We start from the raw sequence: 12,645 nt of genomic DNA, 5'->3' as shown, positions 1-12,645 counted from the left end.
TCTTGAAAATATGTGGCTTAATCTTGACCGTCTATTTTTCCTCTTTGTCTTGTGGTGACAAGTGTCCTTATGACATCATGCTAACATCATCAGGCCACATGCCTTTAATCTAACTGTACACATATCTTGCATCTGACCGTACCGTACACGTGTCTTGCATCCAACCGTATAAGTGTTTCTTCCATCTAACCATACAATTGTCTCTTCCATATCTCTTCATCATTTTGGCATTAAAATAGGGAGGAAATTAATATAAAATTTGTCCAAAATACATCCCTTAGATATTCCTCCACCTATCTTGCCATTATGCATCGTATCGGTTACTTTTTTGGGTCCTGACTTATTCGGGACCACTGAAACATGTTCTGGCACCATTTTCTCATCTCAAATAAATCCACATGGCATTATATAACATGCCTAAAGAGAAAGTGATGCTCTTCTCTTGTTGTTCCATTACAATAATTAAAATAATTAATAATATTTATTTCAGAGTAAACTTGACCAAATTCTTTCTACCAATCCATGACTCCAAGAATCTGTCTCCGGGTACCAATACTATTTATTTATCACAGGAAATTTTCCTAATTTTTCTTAAGTCAAAAGTCAACCTCTAGACATTTGACTTTGACTTTTCCTGGATAGTATGTAAATAGGCTTTAAATTCTATTAAAGCCAACCTCTTCGCTTTCTAGAGATAAAACTATTTTTAAAACCTGTGATACTTCCTCAAGTATTTTTCCCCACTTTTGTCCAATTAACTAAGGCCTCCCTATACTTTAAATAATTAATTCTTGATAATATTCAAAATCAATCCAAACCCTGAGAATTCCACAAATGCTGCTCTATGTCGACGGTTCAGTGAGGGTTACAGCACCAAACATGCATACTTATACATAACCAAAATATAATTGTTTCCTATACTTGACATTTTAGGGCCTGAAACTACTATGATCAAGCTGCAGATTGGAGGCTAAAGTATGGTATTTTGCCATAAAATTCGTGGACCCTTTTTGGTTATGTATATATTAAGCTAACAGTGCTGTAAGCACACTGACACTGCCATGTTTACACGACATTTTGACTATGCTCCCGGATGCTTTTAATCACGAAATTTGGTATGATTATAGATAACGTCTTGAGATTCAATTTGATAGCTAATACGTTAAAAATAGCCAAGTATACGAATTTTAATTATTTTTCAAAGTTAGAGGTCAGAATCTGGGAAAAAGGGTTTTTGGCAAATGGACAGTGTTGCATTTCACAAAAACCTGACACTTTTTCATAAGGAATTGGATCATGAGATTATTTTTTCTTGAAAGAGGACTTAAAGAGATTTAAATATAATTTTGAACCACCCCAATTGGAGTTTTTTGGAATAAGTTATGAATTTTTTAAGTTGGGCCAGAAAAACTGGATTTTACGCGATGAACAGTAAAAATCCGAAATTTAGCGTTTTAAGGTAAAAAGTGAGCTCAATACCATCCAATATGGTCTAAAGTGGTTTTAAATGAAACCTAAGTGGATATAATAGTAAGGTGTGACATTTTTAGTATCAGAGCGGGGGTTCTAGCATAGGATAGAACGCTCTGCTTAGTTAATATGTCAGTTAAAAGGAAAATTGATATATTCTTGAAGAAGAGTACTACTGTCTAATTATTAGATGGTTGGTTATTATAACGTAGGGTGGAGTAGAATGGCTTGTTGTGTCAACAATGGTGATTCAGAGGGTTCAATTAATCAGAGGAGACCAGGAGAACCTTTGCCTCAATGGTTCGATAAGGATGAGGACTATAGTCTTGTAACAGACTTCTACTATGATACCTTATGGGAGAGTAACCCTCCACCTAACATAGCCACTGTTGCTTCCAATGATCCTCAGAGGATTGAGGTCATTGAAATATCTAATGATGTTGGAACTGGGCCTAGTGAAGCCAAGCTACTCCCAATTATGAAAGAATTTCACACCATAAAGGACCTAGCTAGGGATTTTAGGGAAAGGGGCTGGTACATTAAGATCGATGAGAATCAGAATGCCCATGTGTACCTAAGATATCTAGAGGATATCTGAAAGCTCTACCATTATGTGACTAGGGAAGATGCTACACTAGAGATGTTGGACTAGATATCAGCATTGCTTAGAGTACTCCCTCAGACCCGGCTTTAGAAAAATGGTGTTAGAGACGTTTGTAGTCACATGAATGGTGCTAGCTTTAGCGATCTCATTGATGCCCTCGAGATCCTTGTAAGGAATACATTTCCTTGAGTAGATACAGAAGACTGAATCTTGATGACGATGGATGTGCTCCTGTTTATACCCTGATGGAAGAATGAGTTTTGTCATTTGTACCCGACATTGGGATCTGATGTTAGTTAATAGACCCAAAGCCTTGAGAGTTTTACTATTTCCCATTTTGGGTAGTCAGTTGGACATTTTGTAGTACTGACATAGGACTTGTATTGTTACAGCTAATCGTAGTAGGTTGGCCTGGCATGCTTGATTGCTATGTATGTTCCTAAGATGGCTATGTATGTTAAACTATATTGCTGTGACTGATGCTTGAATAATGTATTATGTTATGAATGCATATGTTGCTAAATAAAACCCAAGTATGTTTTCTTGTTCCTCAGATATGCTACTCGTTTAGTTAGTGTACTTGTTAGAATTGATAAAACGCTTTGCCGGAGAGACCCTCAGCACGCGACTTAAGGGTCCATCCTAATCCAATACAATTAATTTCGGAATGCTTAGAACCACAATAAAAGGCTATTGAAGGGTTAAGGGTGGCACAAGCTAGCCAGAAACAAGAAAGAAACACTGTAATAGTAGCAGCAGTAGCAGTGGCAGTGGCTAACCTCAATAGGAGGCAGCCAGAGGAAGAAAGCTCAGCAGCATAAGCCACAGAACAATTGCCAAGTCGGCAATGCCAGCAGTAGACCCTGACAGCATCTAGCAGAGAATGACTCACTTTTGCAAGCACAATCCACCATCCTTCGATGGAGTGATTGAGATCCAAGCAGCAGAGGACTAGATCATGAGTTTCAAAAGTTCTAAACTGTCCGACTATGCGGAAAGCCCAAAGGGCAATTTACAAGCTAGAGAAAGATACTGACCACTAGTAGAAGAATACCAAGATTCTTCTGGATGCTCAGAACACGAGAGCGACATGAGAGGTGTTCCTAGAGTAATTCCATGAGAAATAAGTTTCAAGGTCAACCAGGGACAAAAGGAAACAGAATTCCTAACCCTGAAGCAGAAGGATAACGAGTCAATTGATGAGTAGTTAGCTAAGTTTAGACATCTTTTCCACTACTTCAGTTACCTACGTTACCGAGATGATGAAAGGTAGATGACCAAAAGATGGTCAGAGGACTAAAGCAGTCCTTAAGGGAGATGATTGCTCCCAGGCAGTTCGAGCACTTCGACAAGGCAGTTGAGGCCTGCCGAATTATAGAGAATAGTTTGAACGATCATTTGATTATTGAACCTACTCTCAAGTTAGAGGAGGGAGATCAGGGTAGTACCTCTTCTGATGTGAACGGGAAGAGAAAGAGCTATGGGACAACCAAAAGAGTAAGAAAGGAAGGTAAGCCCTCAAATGGCAAGGAATGCCCAATTGTGGTAAGAGTCATGGTGATAGAACATATATGGTTGAGTAAAATGTTTGCTGCACTTGCAGCAAGTCTAGACACTTCATGAGAGAATGGCCACAGAATACAGAGAAGCTAAGGTTACGCACCCAAGGATGAGTACTTGCCATCACAGGGAAAGAAGCCCGAAAGTTTTCAGAAATGATCTAAGGAACGATCATTATTATGAACTTCCCAGTGATTGCAATGATACATTAGGGTACTAATCATTTTCTTCTCTCATATGATTGTTTTAAAAGACTCTCGATTTGTTTACGAATATGTTGCCATATAATATAATATATTGTCCATACCACACACATAATAGGACAATTACATTGGATGTGTGCTTAAACTGTATAGTTGGTTATGAGCACTGTTATATTGCCTTAAACTTGATATGTAGGCCTTCTATGAAGCTAATGTGGTAAGGGATTGAATTGGTTGTTATCCCATAATGGCAAGGACAAAACCCTGATCCTACCCTCAAGAGAAACGGAGTTAAATCCAGAAGTAAGTTAAACTTCATAACGGATGCCTATATAGGCAATGGTATGAGAGAGGTAGCCACCGATTAGAATTATCAGATTCCCCCTCAAGAGGAAGAGTAATGATGAGGAGTTAACGAGTTATTTAGGGGTTGAGTCTTTACACTAATAAGGAGGTGTAAGTGGCAAGCTAAGCTAGACAAACTCTTACACAGCCTCGTTAGGGCTAGGGCCCCATGGTATAATATATCTATCTCAAGTCCTGGAATAGATGAATAGAAACCTTGAGATAGTGAGGTAAGATGGAGACTCTAGTAAAAATATCTTAAGGATCAAAAGCAGAGGACGACTAGACAAATGGCTATGCAGGGAACTAGCTAAGGTTGGTATGTCCCCCTTAATGTTAAGAGATACTCAGTCGCTAGGGTTTAGGTTGAGAGGCACCCTTTTTCAAGGATAAGTTCTTGGCTAGGAATCTTCCTAGAGAAAATGGAAATTGGTCCTCCAAGTTAGAATTCATGTTGCTCAGATGGAGAAAAATACCCTATCCGAGATGGAAAAGGGAAGCAGCTGAGGCAAGGCAAGTGGAGCTGACCTTACCCAATAGGAGTATGATAGCCAAGAACAAAGCTAGGCTTAGATATACCTGAGCTTAGTAGAGTACTAAGTAAGGAGAAAGAAAAGAACCTCAAAAGTCCTCTCCCTATGACTTCCAAAAGCAGCTTCGAATAGAAAAGAGGCTCCCTCTTGAAGGGATAAATGTCCGGCTGGCATGCTATGGACATAGCAACCAGTAAGAGCTTACACTCTATGTATTATAAAATGTCAGACATTAGCTGTTAGAGTATGCTCGTCTGAAAAGTAAGTAGAGAAAAGAAAATTGCATAAGTCCTCTTTTTGTACCGTTCTAAAGTAGTAAGAGATGGTAAGAGCAGCTGAAGAAGTAGAGAACTCCTAAGACAAATTGGCTTAGGCCCTAAAGAGACGAATAGGTGGCCTGGGGAATTGACAGGAGGCTTAAGAAAATGGTATTGGTTCTTGGAATAGTTTTAGGGAATTATTGGTATGGTGACCAACTGAGTGGAGATGACTTCACTTCCTATGGTCCTTATGGTCTAAGTCCCCAGAGGATTGTACCTATTTGGGAAGATGAGACCAAAGATGAGTTGAGGATGTGGAAACCTCCTTCGGTTGAAAACCAGTATTGAGAGAGTACTCATGATTTTCTTCCAGATAACCTTATCATTGATTAGGCCTAGATTCATTTCCTTCTGATTAAATAGAGGAAAGCCAAAGTTAGAGGAGTTAGAGCCATAAGACCCTAGAAAGAGAGACATATCCAGGCTAGCTCTAGATACAGGAAGAGACTCCATGTGACACAGAAACAGACTGGTATCGACGGGCAAATCCTTAAGATGAGGCAAGAGACAAGTATGTGAGCTAGAAAGACCCGACTAAAGATAGATGAGGAAAGGGTCTAAGACGTAAAGTACCTGGGTTAAGAAAATCAAAATCAGTGCCTCAATTTTCTATCACACTGTTTAGTTAAGTATTTTAGGGAAGAGTAGCCCAAAAAGGATGACCTTGGGAAAAATGTGAGAAAGTGCAAAAGCCAAAAATTTAGCCATTTTGCAAGAATGCACTAAATCTAACAGAAAATAAGAAGATGAAAGTTGATGAAGCTGTTAAGCTACCAAGTATCCTAAGCAGTATGGTTTTCAGACTAAGACCTGAGATTTACTTGAAGTTTCGGAGGTTATGAAAGAAATGGACACTACTCTCAACTTCAGTATAGCCTACCATCTTGAGACGAATGGGCAGACACAGAGAGTGATATGGATGTTAGAAGATATGCTACATGCATATGTACTTGATTTCGGCAGTAACTAGAGTATGTATTTATCGTTAGCCGAATTCGCTTAAGATGACAGTTTCCATGTAAGTATTTGAATGGCGGCCATATGAAGCACTCTATGGGAGGAAGTATAGATCCCCCTTGTGCTAGATAGAGTTCAATGAAGAAGTAAGTATAGTCCTAATATAGTGGATCAGACTTCCTAGTAGACTACAGTTATTTAGCAAAGACTTCTAAACGGCTCAAAGTAGACAAAAGCTACTCAAATATTAAAGGAGACCGTTTAAGATTGAGGTTGGTTATTAAGTGTAACTAGCAACGGAAGTCAGTCGATCCCTAAAGCTTAAGAAGTTAAGTTCAAACTACGATGGACTGTTTCAAATTTTGTCCAAGACTGGACTAGTGGGTTATAAGTGACCATTCCCCTGTATGTAAGTCAAATTCATGATGTTTTCTATAACTCCCAATGAAAGAAGTACGCACTAGACTTGACACATGTCATAAGTTATGATGACATTGTGCTCCAGGACAACCCGTCTTTGAGATTAGACTAAAGTGAATCACTGATCAGAAAGTGGAATGGCGGAGAAACAAGCATTTTCCACTAGTTAAGGTTGTCTGGAAAGGTCTTACACTAGAACTATGAGGGAGATAGAGACTAAGATAGAGGAAAAGTATCCTGAACTTTTCCCACAAGATACACTTTAAATTTTTGAGACGAAATTTATTTATAGGGGGAGAAAATGTCACATCCAGTAATATGGCAATTAGAATAAGAATATCCCTAAATATTTAAGGCCACAAATGACAAGGAGAAATAGAAGAATTTTGCTAGAAAATAATTATTATAATTTTTCAGGCCAATTATGAAAAGTTTGACTAATTAAGGAAAATTAGTCAAGAATAATTATGAAAAAATAATTTTGAGTCTTAGAAATTAAGGAAAAATAAAAAAATGTTCCTTAAGAATTATATGGGATTATAAAATTGGTTTTATGACAAATTTGCCCTTAGAGAAATTACAAAGGAATTTAAGGGCAATTTAAGCTAGTTTAAGGTCTTTATTTAGAAAATTCCAAATAAATATTTTAAGAAGAATAAAATCCCAATAAAATTTTTATGATATCCCAGGAATTATAAAGATTATGAAATAAAAGAAGACTCTCAAGTATCTAGGATTTTTCCCGATTCTTTTGAAAATTGGAAAATCAATAAAGAGAGGGAAATTAGTTTTCCTTTTTAATTTAATTATTGGAAATTAAATTTGAGACAAAGAGGGAATTTGGAAAGATAAAAATGAGGAGAATAATTTATGGATCTAATAGAAAATAATTACAGGGGCCAGAGCACTGTAATTATAGAAAAGAAGTTAAACTTGGAGTAAAAGTGCATCGATAAAGCAAGACTAGAGTCTTGCAATTCAAATGGTTCACACTTAGCCATGTGTCAAGCCTCTAATGGATGGTAATTAAAGTTTTCCAAGCGTCAGCCACCAATGGAGGGATCTCTTACTTTGGAATTTAATTACATTTGATTTAAGTTATTTAAGAGAGAGGTTTAAGACTAATTAGGCACTTGACACTTGGCTCCTCATTAATGATAGTTGGTGGGATATTTTGGTGCATTGAATGAGCTTCTCCTCCCCCTAATCTGATCCATATTTCATGCAAGGCATGAAGAGAGGGAAAAAGAGAGAGTTCAAAGGAAAACCAAGAGAAGGCATCAACTTTGGTCATTCAATCAAGGATTCAAGTTGAGTTCTTAGTTCTAGATGTGTTCTTGCTTTGTTCCTTCTCTTTTATGGTTGAAAAATCCATCCCCTCTCTCTTTAATGGTTGGCTGAACTGAATAATAAAAGGGAAAGGGAGTTTTGTTCATCACACTTGCTAAGACACAACAACACAAGTTAGATCCTAGTGTTTGCAAGTGATTATAGTTGGTTTTGAAGCATTTTTCATGGTTATTTCCTTGAGTGTTATTTTCGGCCAAAACAAGATCTGAACCCTAGGATATGTTTTTCAAAGTTTTGAGGCTTCCATTGTGTTCAAAATGAAAAATAGTGTAGGGTAAACTTAAAGACAAGTGTTGGAAGCCATAGAAGCAAGTTGCAATTTTTGAGTTTTAAACCCTAAGGGTTCGGCCAAGCTGAAATTGGAAGAGGAAAATTTATTTTGTTAAATACAAGTAGATATTTGGAATCTACATGAAAAATCATTTGGGGTTGAGTCAAGAGGGAATTCTTAGGGTTTATGGAAACCAACTCTAAAAATCGAAGAACAAAGATGGAAACTTTAAGGGGTTTAGGAGTTACTTGAGTTATGATAGTGATTTTATGAGGAATGGTTGATGATTCTTGCTACCCTTTTTGTGGATTTCCATGTTAGGTTTTGGCACTTGTGGAAGCAAGAAGGAACAACATGAAAAATCATTTGGGGTTGAGTCAAGAGGGAATTCTTAGGGTTTATGGAAACCAACTCTAAAAATCGAAGAATAAAGATGGAAACTTTAAGGGGTTTAGGAGTTACTTGAGTTATGATAGTGATTTTATGAGGAATGGTTGATGATTCTTGCTACCCTTTTTATGGATTTTCATGTTAGGGTTTGGCACTTGTGGAAGCAAGAAGGAACAACAAGAAAACAAAAAGCATTGGATTAAGGTAGTGGGATCTAATTAGCCATTAATGTTAACTTTACATTGTTATATATGGCATGTATGCTTGCTATTATATAATTGAACTATGATGTTGTGATATGGTTTCTCCTTGCATTTGTTGCCATGGCCTTGCATGTTGAGGTTTCCTATTTATAAAAGATTAGTTCTCCTATGATAGCTAATGTTGAAATGCTTTATAATGATGCATGTTAATGTTTGGTTGATTGATCTTGCTACTGGGATTTCTTAAAATCTCATTCCCCAAATATAATCTAACATTTTAGGGCCTGAAACTACTATGATCAAGCTATAGATTGGAGGCTAAAGTATGGTGTTTTGCCATAAAATTCGTGGACCCTTTTTGGTTATGTATATATTAAGCTAACAGTGCTGTAAGCACACTGACACTGCCATGTTTACACGACATTTTGACTATGCTCCCGGATGCTTTTAATCACGAAATTTGGTATGATTATAGATAACATCCTGATTTTCAATTTGATAGCTAATACGTTAAAAATGGCCAAGTATACAAATTTTAATGATTTTTCAAAGTTAGAGGTCAGAATCTGGGAAAAAGGGTTTTTGGCAAATGGACAGTGTTGCATTTCACACAAACCTGATGCTTTTTCATAAGGAATTGGATCATGAGATTATTTTTCTCTAAACTAGGACTTAAAGAGCTTTAAATATAATTTGAACCACCTCTTTGGAATAATATGTTTAAGTTGGGCCAGAAAAACTGGATTTTACCCGATGAACAGTAAAAATCCGAAATTTTGCGTTTTAAGGTAAAAAGTGAGCCCAAGACCATCCAATATGGTCTAAAATGGTTTTAAATGAAGCCTAAGTGGATAAAAGTAAGGTGTGACAGTTTACACCTTAGAACAAAAGTGGAGCAACAACCCAACTCTCATACGATCGATATGACCTCAAGAGAGGCAAGGTGGTAGGATAAGATGCTAAGGATTGTTTGTGTAACACCTCATATTTAAATCAATTAACTTTCCTTACGAAAGCATTTGGAATCACTTTTGAAGGCTACAATTGATGAAAAACCAAGTTTGAAAATTTTCATTTACGGGTTACTATTCATTGTCACCTTAAAATGTGACAAACTTCGAAAATTCATAACTAATTGTACAAAAATTGAAATTGAGTGATTCCAAGTTCTACAAAAAGCTCTTTGGATAAAATTTTGGGAAAAAATAGTTTCTGAACTGATTGCCTTGAAATTCGAGCTCAATTTTCTTTGAAAAAGTTACTATTCATTTGATCATTTTCGGATTTTACTGTATTTTTTCCTAACTTTGGAAAGGCACAACTTTCTGCTCGGTTATCAGAATCAGGCAAACTACCCCTCATTTTAAAGAGAAATATCAAATCTCTTTGCTTGCCAAATCTTATGACCTAACTCACTCGTCTGGTAGGTCAAACTGGAGCTACAAACTCACTGCTCCAGGACTTACGTTTTATCCCTTAACATCTCTTTAATTATTTTTATTTCTTTGGCATACATAACATGGCCTTACTCTTTCCCGTTCATGCTCATACACTTTCATTCATTCCATAACTATTATAATTAAATACATGGCATCATTGGCATCCATAACATACTTCACAAAATAGTAGAATTATACATTTATCAACAGTCTCATCCATTAACAAGAATAATTCTCCGCTTATTTCTCCTTGCTTCTCATGCCATTATTGCCCATCATTGATTGACCTAAATGGTTGGTTAGGGAGGGGTGAGATTCAGGAGAATCTCAGTAGCAAACACTACCCATAAGCATGCAAGACATAGTGCACATGCATGACATGTTATAACATTAACATATGAATGCCATGGAAAGTAAGCTAAAGCATTTCATGCTTCCATAACATATTGCCAAGGAAAAACATAACATAAACTTGCAAACATAACTTTGCAAACATTTCATCATAGCTTAGTCACATCATGGCAACACAATCACATCAGTATACAAGCATACATATCAAGCACACAGTATAGGTAAGTTCACTACCTTGTAACATGGCTTTCCCCTTGCTTTTCCTTTGGTTCCCTTGTCTTTCCAACCATGTGGACATTCGGTCAACATCACCAAACATCCTCTTAGATGTTCCAAAGGTCCTAAACATAGTCACATTGGTCATACAGTCCATTAGGACCACTAGATTACATAAAGTTCAAGACTAGCTTTCTTGAACCTCAACCCTTTCTCTTTGTCTTAGGGTTTTCTTTCTAACTTTTCTAACATAAATCTTATCATTTCCCATCCTTCAGATCCATTTCTTGTCAATTAGGACCACTTTAGATGGCCTTAGATTCAAGAATATCAAATCTGGAAAATTTGCTTCGCGGGTACTGTTCACGCAGAATTTCCAAACTTTTTGCTCAACTTTGAAAATTCATAATTAATTCTAGAAAAATCCAAATTGAGTGGTTCTAAGTGTCACTGAAACCCCCTTAAGTTACATTTACACTAAAATTAGTTTCAAGAACCAATTCTATGCCGAACAGCACCGGAATTGTACAGAACTCGAAACTCTTCCAAAAGTTCAATACTGTTTCCAGATTTCAAACCCTAACTTTGAAAAATCACCATAAATCGTACACATCCAAATGAAACGTTCTACCCATGGATTTAAAGCTCACAGAGTGTACCTTAAGCATGCAAAGTTTCAGAATCAGATATGCACAGTAACTAATCCGAAATAGGCATAAAATCAGGTGCTATAACCATCACATACCTTGTTTTAGAGTTTGATCTGGCTTGGAACCACTTAGCCTTTCTTTCTCCCTCTTCTTTCTCTCTCTAGAAACCATTTTGCAAGAGCTTCCCCATGGATTCCTTATGCTTGGACGAAATGGTAGGGAGGGGAGGGAGTATTTATAGAAAAGCAGACTGAATCTGGACCGCTGATCTTAAAAATACGTGGCTCGATCTAGACCGTCCATTTTCTCTTTTGATCTTACGGTGACAAGTGTCCTATGACATCATGCTTACCTCATCATGATGATATCATGCTTACATCATCAAGCCACATGTCTTTAATCCAACCACACATGTGTCTTGCATCCGACCGTACATGTGTCTTCCATCTAGCCGTACACGTAATATTTTCTTTTTCTCATGTAACCGTACACTTGTCACTTTCATGTCCTTTCATCATTTATAGCATTAAAATAGGGAGAAAATAAATGGAAAATTCGTGCAAAAATATTTTCTTAATTATTTCTCCACCTATCAAGCCAATCTTGCACCATATCAGATACTTTTCGAGTCTTGACTTACCCTGTACCACCGAGACAACTTCTTCTTAAAATTTTGGCCAAAAAAAGGTACACATATGGCGCCATCTTAGAGGAGCATAGATGAAAATAATTAGCTCTACTAATAGGCTACTTAACCTTACTGAGTATTGCAGTAGAGATTTCACTATAACGGGTAGACAAAAGACTGTCTAAAATATTCCCATACTGCGTTCTGATTTTTATGCTGTCCATAAATATCTTCTGGTGACTCAGCATGATGACTCGTAGGTGTCATGATTACGCTTGGTGACTCAGCATGATGACTCGTCGGTGTCATGATTACGCTTGATGACTCAACATGCTGACTCAGCATCGTCATGATGGCTCTTAGATATTTTCTTTGGTTTTGTCTCCTATTTAGGGGACAAAATTATTTAATATTTGACTGGAGAATTTTATTCAATCCAGAGCTCTAAAAATTCATCCAAAAATATCATAAAATTCCTCATATTCTAGAGAAAATCTGTGAATTTTCTCAGGTCATAACTCAACCTGTAGCCCCACTTAAAAATCATTCTTTAAAATGCCCTTTTTTGGCACAACTGGCTTTTAAGTATTCTTAAAGCCATTTTACTGGTCTTCTGGGGATGAGACTAATTTTATAATTTTCTACAGTCTCTTAGATCATACATCCCCATTTTACCATAATTTTCTGAGGTTTCCTTATGACTCAAACAATTAAATCTACCTCTACATCTCAAAT

This window comes from Neltuma alba, unplaced genomic scaffold (genome assembly GCF_004799145.2).
Source record: "Neltuma alba isolate B1F8T4 unplaced genomic scaffold, ASM479914v2 tig00010823_pilon, whole genome shotgun sequence".
In the NCBI taxonomy this organism is placed as follows: domain Eukaryota; kingdom Viridiplantae; phylum Streptophyta; class Magnoliopsida; order Fabales; family Fabaceae; genus Neltuma; species Neltuma alba.
Note: the sequence above shows the minus strand (reverse complement) of the source record.